Genomic DNA, 8,604 nt, shown 5'->3' with positions numbered 1-8,604 from the left:
AATAGACGTCAGACAATACTTTCTAAATATACATCTTTATGTAAAGTTGATCATCAGATAACACGGTAGATCTATTTTTGGTTTAAATTTAATTTTAACATTGGTGATTATCGCGTTTTTTTTTTTTTTTTTTTTTTTTTTTTTTGTCTATGACAAGTCTATGAAATTTATAGATTTAACAATATAAATAACGATACAAATATATGCATGAGTTGGTATATAATTATATGCATTTCTCCTCATGACTGGATTATATAGAATTTTGTTAGATTTTATTTAGACGATCTATCTTAAACATGAAACTTTTAAGACTGGTACTGACGTCTGTACCATACATTGAGTATTTCTTTTACAGACGTTCAATGGTTGGTTAAGTTTATAACAATGTTATTTGCCCAAATGGGGCAAATGATATAGAACACAAGTTTGAGGTCTTATTTTTTTACAAACAAATTTTACTCTAATTGTAGCAATGGCCTTAAATTTCTACTGAGAAAAGATTTGGGAAAAAATCTGCAGAAATCTATGAATGCATTTTACGCTTTAATAAATCAACATACATCTTATTATATACACCATTCCAATATTTTTATCGAAGTTAGATGTAAAAAATTACTAACGGTAACAAGACTGTTGGAATAGTTGAAAAAAAACTATATTCGTGTGTTTATATATATATGTGTGTAACTATTTTCCATGTCAAGTAGTTATTCTGGACAAACAGATTTTAGATGATACATTTTCATAATGTCTACAGATTATTATTAGTTTTTACTTGTATATTTTTATCACCTCATCATAAACCTGACGCACTTTTCACACAAAGGACAAGACTTATTATAAGATTTACATTTTTGTATTTATTTGTTTTAATAATTTTCATGGTATGTGTATGTGTATTTTATAACTTTTATTGTCGGAGTCTTTCAGAGCTTAATTGAAGGTATGTTTATTCTTGTTGAAGATCTCTGTAAGTATTTACTATTTTTATAGGGGTAATAGGATGGTACATGTGTTTCCTTTCATCATATGCGTTCCTTTTTCTATATACTTATTTCCTATATACTGTTTCACAATTTTTTATTGTTGGCAATTTTAAGCTGCCCATTTGTGTTAAAATACGCCGGAAATAATGAAATGTAATGGAAGAGTAAGCTTCAGCGCGCTTAAAAAAACTGGTTTAACCCACCTTTCATTTTTGGAAATGCTTGGACCAAGTAAGGACCATTGCGGTGGTTTCCACCTTTTCGATTTTTACTTTTATATTACCATTTGATTTATTGACTTCTTTATTTACTATTCCTTTTGACCACTGTCTAGATTTTATTTTATTTATTACATTATAAATTCATTACGAATTTCAAAAAGTTATGAATCACCTTCATGTTCAAAGATCTGTACGTAAAACAACTACATTACTGTTCAAGAATGACTAGTGTATGAAAATATTGCGGTCTAATATTGTTACCCAATATCTTGTCTTTACACTCAAAACCAGTATGTGTGCCGTTTAACATTTTCTACAGTCCTGAAACAAGATTAATCCAATGCCTTTTGATATTCTCTCTGCGTGTCTCAAAAACATTTATATTTTCTATAAAGAACTCCAGTAGAAAAAGGAGATCTCGAAAGATGAACGGTTATATCTAATTAAGGCATTTTATTTCGTGCAATGAAAAGTAATAGACATAATTATGAAATTAAAACAAAAATATTCAGTTAATTTTTTGTGGGTGTGTGAAACAATAAGGATTCAGTTTCTCTCCCAAATATCGTTATGAATAACTCACTTAAATCACTCCAAATTATTTCTCTGTATCTTGGAACATTGTAAAAAAGCACAAACAGAACACTTTATAATGGCTGAAAGATTGAGAAATGATAAACAATATATAAATATGGATTTTGACATTAGAGTTAGTTACTATTCCCTGCAAAGTAGTGAATTGGTTATTTTAAAGCTTTGATATCATAGCCATATATTGTGTTATACCACGTCTCTTTTTGCAAATGAGTACAGTATATCGGAAATAACGTCGAACTGTTATTATCAGTACTGATCATTCTAAAATAATTTTAAAACGTAAATGAAATATTTTATAGGTCTTCGGAGGAATTCAGATCCTTATTGAGTAGTGCTCATGCCTTGTGAAAATATCAACACGCTGTAAACTAGTGAGGAAATGGTATACGTAGTCCATCGGGAAAATGTTATAGGTTTGTGAGGTTGAATTAGAGACTATGGAAGGTTTCTACTTTTTACTCCCTAGAAAGTATTTACAATTGTTACGTATCATTTTTTTATGAGAAGTCGTTCAATGTAAATGTAAATCATACTTTAATGATGAAAGTAGGCAGCTGTTGTGTGTCAAAAATGTACTAAGTTTGTTTTCTCATTTCCTGGATATAATAACAGGAATATAATTTTATAATATTTTAGGATAGAGTACTTTTCAGTTATAAGACACTATATCGTCTATAAAATCTTTGATACTCTCCATGGAATCAGCTTCATGTAGAAATGACTTTGTCGGATATAGAAACGACTAGTGTTTTGGAGTAGGTATATATATATATATATTTTTCTTGTTGATTAGATAAAAGTTTCTTTGGATAGAACATAATTTGAAAACACTTATATGATATAACATATGTATACAAAATTGAATTTTTGTACTTGTCACTTGTACATATGTGTGTTACATTTGGAAAAATGTTTTTCATAAATTATCGCTATATTTACTCGTTTGTTATGTATATGGTGTCTTTATCATAAAAAACGCCGAACAGTAATCATTGTCACCGATGTTAATCAAATTATTACCAGCGACTATTTCAGGATAGTCAAATTATTTGTGTTCTGTGTAGTTATAAATGTTTAGTAGTACGATAAATCTTGGATTGATTGTTTGATTGTTGGGATTTAACGTCCGAGCACCAATATCTTAGCTATATTTAAACGATGAACATGAAATGGATGATAAAATGAACATGAAATGAATGAAATGAAAAATGGGACGGGACACAAGGACAATAGGGTCGACAAATTTTAATTGCCACTAGAAAAAAGACATGGATGGGTAAGGTCGGACAATTTAGCCTCCTGTGGCGGAGCGCAAAGGTTCCTAATCCTATCGAATACCACAGCAAGGTTCTTTAACGTGCGAGGAACGTGGCATCTTTCGCAATACGGTGCACTACTATGGTTTGCTGTCAGGTTTTCCGTATTATAGCCTGACAACCCCAGCATGTTACCCACCAGGGGTACCCCATTCCACCACCTGAGGCACACATCCCAGTTGCTCTGTGGGCAGAGTGCCTAGCCCCGGCCATGTTTCTGAGTACTATTTAGTCGCCTTTTACGACAAGCTTAGCGCTGCTGCAGGTCTATTCCTTTGACACCCGGACCTGCACGGGGCGATAAATCTTGGATTAAAGGTCTCACTAACCACTTCCGGGTCAAATGGCCACCCCATTATATAGTACCAAAACACACTGAACCTAGGCATATGCATCGTAAGTGCATTATTTGCGTGTATTATGATTAAAAATAGTCAAAATAAAGCTGAGAATGTGTACATTAAAATCATATATGTAATTAACTACAAAAGTGTATGAATATTGTTTACATGTGTGAGTAATTTCCCTCCATACTGTCAGTTAGCAGAACAGGTAAAAATGAGGATTGTCAGTATTATTTATTCAAGAAAATTTTGTGACGAATTTCTACAATCATCGTACTATTAGCATAATGATTTTGGAACCTTATTTTCCAAGATTTGCAGCGGTATGCAACTTTAAGATGTCATTTGTCCTGGGAATTCACAGTGAAACATTGAAAATTACTTTTTTAACATGTAAAGTAATGGAAACGTTAGAAGTGGTTAGTGAGACCAAAATAAACTGAACTAGTTGGCGGTGTACCACACGCCGTAATACTACAGAGTAACATGACTTTGCTAAATTATATAAATTCTAAGAAAACTGCTAATTAATGGAAATGTATCAGACCATCGAATAATAAATCTAGAGAATGAATAATTGATACAAATAGCCTAACATTAGTCCCCCACATAGAAATTTCAACCACAAGTAACAAGTTCAATTAGTGATTCTATACCAGGAAAGATCGTGTAACTGCTAATGCTCTTTTAAAAACGCAAACCCAAGAGATCATTTCTTAATGCAAAATAACTTTTATATCAGTTTTCAGTCTGATCATTCTACATCTAGTGCATCCGTTCTTGCAATGTCAATTTGATTTTTCCCTATTTTTGTTTTTTTCAAACTGCGTCACGTCAATTTGTAATCATTCAACGCTATCAAATTAAATATATAATATCAATGTTCAACTTACAAACGATGAACGTGCTATTGCTCGTGTGGTAGCTACTGCTATGATGTCAGTGATCTAGTCAATCAACGAAATATTGCAAAAGATAACGATTCATTCTAAATGTCATTTTTACCATGGATAGCAATAAAGCACTTTCAGAAATATTTCTGCTGCTAAAACATTCAAAATATTATTAACAAGTTTCAAGGGAAAATAATAAGAAAGAATATTACAAAGAAGCAATACGGTTTACTTTGTGTCTTATAATTTGATACACTGTTCTTAACGCATCAGTCTGAAAAGGAAATCAAAAGAACCAGATTTGATCAGTATTCCACTAAACACTGGGAGCATGAACCAGATGCATATGTAGGATAAGGCTACTCTGCATTTTTTGGAAACATCCACCGAGTTGCTTATAAAATATCACGTCCGGTACAGACAAAAGAGGAAAGGAAGAGAAACTATCAAACATTGAACAAACCGTTTAACGAGGTGCAGATGGGTACACCATACCTATCCACGTTGATGACAACAATAAAAATTTGTAGAGATGACTGTTATCTTTGGACAACATGTCCCAGAAACCTAATAGTAAGAGGTCTGTCACGATGCAAAAACATCGTGTTTTTCGCATAGGTTGGTCATGAGTTTTCACTTGCCATCAATTTCTTAAAGTACAGCAAAATACGAGACTGGCTTTAAGTGCCAGTAGTGTCTTATATTTCAAATTCCTTAGCTTAGAAACGATGTATAATATCCCCAAAACTATGACGAATTACAGACAAAATGTGATCTACATTGCGGAAACTGAAATCAGAAGATCTAAATGGTTTCTGAATCCTTATGAGAGACTGAAGTAATAGGTCAGCGGTTAGCGGAGCACAATTGTTCACATTGGAATACCGACTGTCTATTTAATATTCTGGACAAATGTTCGAGCATTTGATAACATATCCTTTGGTAAATTTAGAGGATGATGTCGAATCATTTTGTTTTGGAAAATCGTATTATGTATATGTATGTTGGAGATTCATCTCTTTTAGAGTAACAACAATATATGATGATTTTTGAGTCAACATGGTATGGGGAATAGTTGCATAAAGAGTTGAAAAAATTGGTCTTGATGCCATTTTATTCCTATAAAAATCTATCGTGAAGGGTTTCGTTTTTTTTCAGGATCAACATTGTATTGATAACACTACTTGAATAACAAGTGTCGCATTAAGACTGAAAGACTTCTAGGACAGCTGTGAGCATGGAAGGTAAAAGCTACATGTCCAAAAGAGATTTGGTGGTACAATTTGCAGATATAAAACCTTTTTATTGATTCTTGTGAAGTTTTGGAATCCAGTACATTCACGAAAGATCAAAATCCAAGTTTATGTATTTATATTTATTTGTTCTATTTAATAATATTTTATTAATCCATGTATCTTGATTCTTCATCATCACATCTCTAAAGATGTAACAAATAAAATCTTCAATTAAAAACAGATTAACCTAAAATAGATACTTTTCTTGCATTCAAAAGGTGATCTAAAATGACAAGCTCAATATTCAAAACACCATTTGTCTTTTACATTTTTGTACTTGTATCCTGGAGAGATATCTAATGGCGTCATAATGGTGTCAATATTTAAACTAACCTAACGTGAAAACACAAGTACACAATCAAAATACAGTTAAAGAGATCATTTCATTTTACTTTATATATTAAATTCCTAAATGTCCTATTCCTTAACGTTGTTCAACTTCCTAACATTCGACATTGGATTATAGTATTCTGAAATCCTGATGCTCATTTCATTATGATTATACTCCAGCTTGAAATGTGGGGTATATAGTGATTGGAGTTTCCGTCGCCATTCCAACCACCAGTAACAAAAATTTCCGTCACTGATGTATTGGCTTCTATTGAAGGGAATGATCGGAAATTTGGTATATGGCTTACACATGATGACTTGTACCGTGTCTCTCTTTCCAGCTTTCTAGATCAATTAATTTCTCCTGTTTTCCGAGCGACTTAAAGATTTTGCATGTGCGGTATTGGTAAATTACCCCTTGCAGATTTCTCAGCATTCATTGGCAGGATTGATTAGATGTTTGGTAATAAAGTGGTTAGATGAGCTTTTAAGATACTTTTATATTCAGAATGCAGCTTTATGTAACATTTTATTTAATTATTTATAATTTCTGTTATTAACAGGAGCCCATGAAGCCACTGAAGAAATTCATTCAACCAAACACACATCAAAGGCTACATGTACATAACATTTTTTAATATACTTGTATGATAAAAGAATGGATTTTGAATGTCAAAGAGACAATATCCCAACTAGGGTTAAATAAATCGGAATTTCATTGACACTTTTAATACCAAAATAATCTTTATTTTTTTATGTCGGCACTGTACTTAGCCTACAATTAAGATTGCTGTGTATATGGTCATTTTTGGGAAAGTGGGGGTATAGTTTTAGTACGCATTAATCACGTTTTTTTTAGGTTATTTCAAGCACAATTGTTTTTAATTAAACGACATATAGAAGTGTGAAAACATTCTTTCCCAATTCACCATTTTGTATGGTTGAAAATGTGTAATTTTGCAGGTAAAGGTGTGTGCAAGCAATTATGAACCTCTTTGTATATGAAAACATGGGTTGGTATTTAAAATACTCAGAAGAGTTATTCGATACCAAAAATAGTTCACTGGTGTTACGTCTACTGCAATCTGTACAAGTTATCTAGGTGATTTATTCAGCCAATTACGTTTAAAACAACCAGGTTATGTATTTCTCGCACATTCTTAAGTAAGGAAATCCTGTCTAGTGGTCGTCTTGTCACCTCCATTTTGACATGATGTTTTGTCTTGACTAATGTAAGGCGATTTAAAAAAAAAAGAGCGTATAAATAACTAATGGTGAGTAGTGAAAAAAGTACTTCAGTAAACTGTAGTTAGTCGATTTATGTGCACATTTTATCAGGAGTGAGTGTCGACAGCAAATTTCCCCCATAATGATAAAACTTTAAAGGTACAAAAAGACTTTAAAGACTAACGAGTTATCTTCAAATCACGAATAAATTTGCTTCAAAGCTAAACCATGATGACTAATCATAGTTTAATTTTTTAGAACTCTTTTTATTTGGTGAAGATGCACAAAACAAACGAACCGGGAATGGAAAAAATGTGCAATTACATTAACTGTAATTTTGGAGAAATCAAATCACAAAAAAAAACGGGTTGTTTACTCCATCGGTTTGATTATTATATTGATTTCGTTGCGACTTTCCAATAAAACAACAATTCAATTCATGAAACTGCATCACATTGACAATCTTTTCGCATGTTTAAAACTTTCTGATATTTGCTGTTCTTACAGCAATTTCTCTTAAACACATTGCAGTTAAGGGCTGCATTTGTTCTTACATTGTTAATTAAAATTGCTACTATTTACACACCCATAGGTAATCGATGGATGTTTTAACTCCTCATGCCTTTACAACTGCATGCACATATATATTAAAAGCTAACTTAGATAATATCAAGAAGGAACAATGATCGCCAAGATGGAAACAACAACAAACAAAAAATATTTTGAATATTTAATAAATAAAAAAAACTAAACTAAACTTTTTCTATATACACACTCCATCGGATCTAGGGCATACAATAAAATTTTACAATTGCTAAACATCACTTATGCAAAAGGACATCTTTACCCAATTCGTAAGTGGTTTTGTATTTTGTGAGCTGCAAAAATGTGGAAAAAAATATTAAAAATATGTAGAAAATATTGTGAAAGGTACAAGTACATTGTTTACTTTTGACTCAAATAAAAGCGTGAAAACAAAAAAAAACTTTTTCAATAGGCATATTGTTTGATATGTATTGTATGTTACCAATGAAAACACATTTGCGGAAACTTATCAAAGTTTGTAATTTGTTACATTTTCATCCTCCATTAATTCATAACTGTATTTGATGGTAGTTGTGTAATAGATCAGGTAATAAATCAGGATTTCTTTTTTGTTATCTTATTACATACATTTGTAACACTGCTCATTTGCATATTCCGAAGTTAACGCTATAAAGCTGTCGAGGTTTAAACTGTAGAGCAACCATTAGTGTATTTCTCGTTATGTCATTTAAACCAGTTTTGAATAAAAATAAGAATAGAAGACTCTTAAGAGTGACATGTTGTAAAGAAACTCCAACGTTTGTAACTTGGTTTCTGAAAAAAATCGTATACAGTTTACTAGTGAGAAGA

At 31.8% G+C, this 8,604-nt stretch overlaps 1 long non-coding RNA gene across 1 annotated transcript; it reads left to right on the top strand.

Moving 5' to 3' along the window:
* The first annotated feature begins 839 nt into the window (after positions 1-839).
* LOC148624813 (uncharacterized) lies at positions 840-8,361 on the top strand. The gene is made up of 4 exons (XR_015919783.1): positions 840-970; positions 2,104-2,217; positions 5,516-5,601; positions 6,546-8,361. It is a non-coding gene; the product is annotated as an uncharacterized LOC148624813 (long non-coding RNA).
* Positions 8,362-8,604: the final 243 nt, after the last annotated feature.

This window comes from Perna viridis, chromosome 2 (genome assembly GCF_037379345.1).
Source record: "Perna viridis isolate PV_CMFRI_1.1 ecotype Kerala chromosome 2, ASM3737934v1, whole genome shotgun sequence".
Taxonomy (NCBI): domain Eukaryota; kingdom Metazoa; phylum Mollusca; class Bivalvia; order Mytilida; family Mytilidae; genus Perna; species Perna viridis.
Note: the sequence above shows the minus strand (reverse complement) of the source record. Positions and strands in the feature narration are given on the sequence as shown.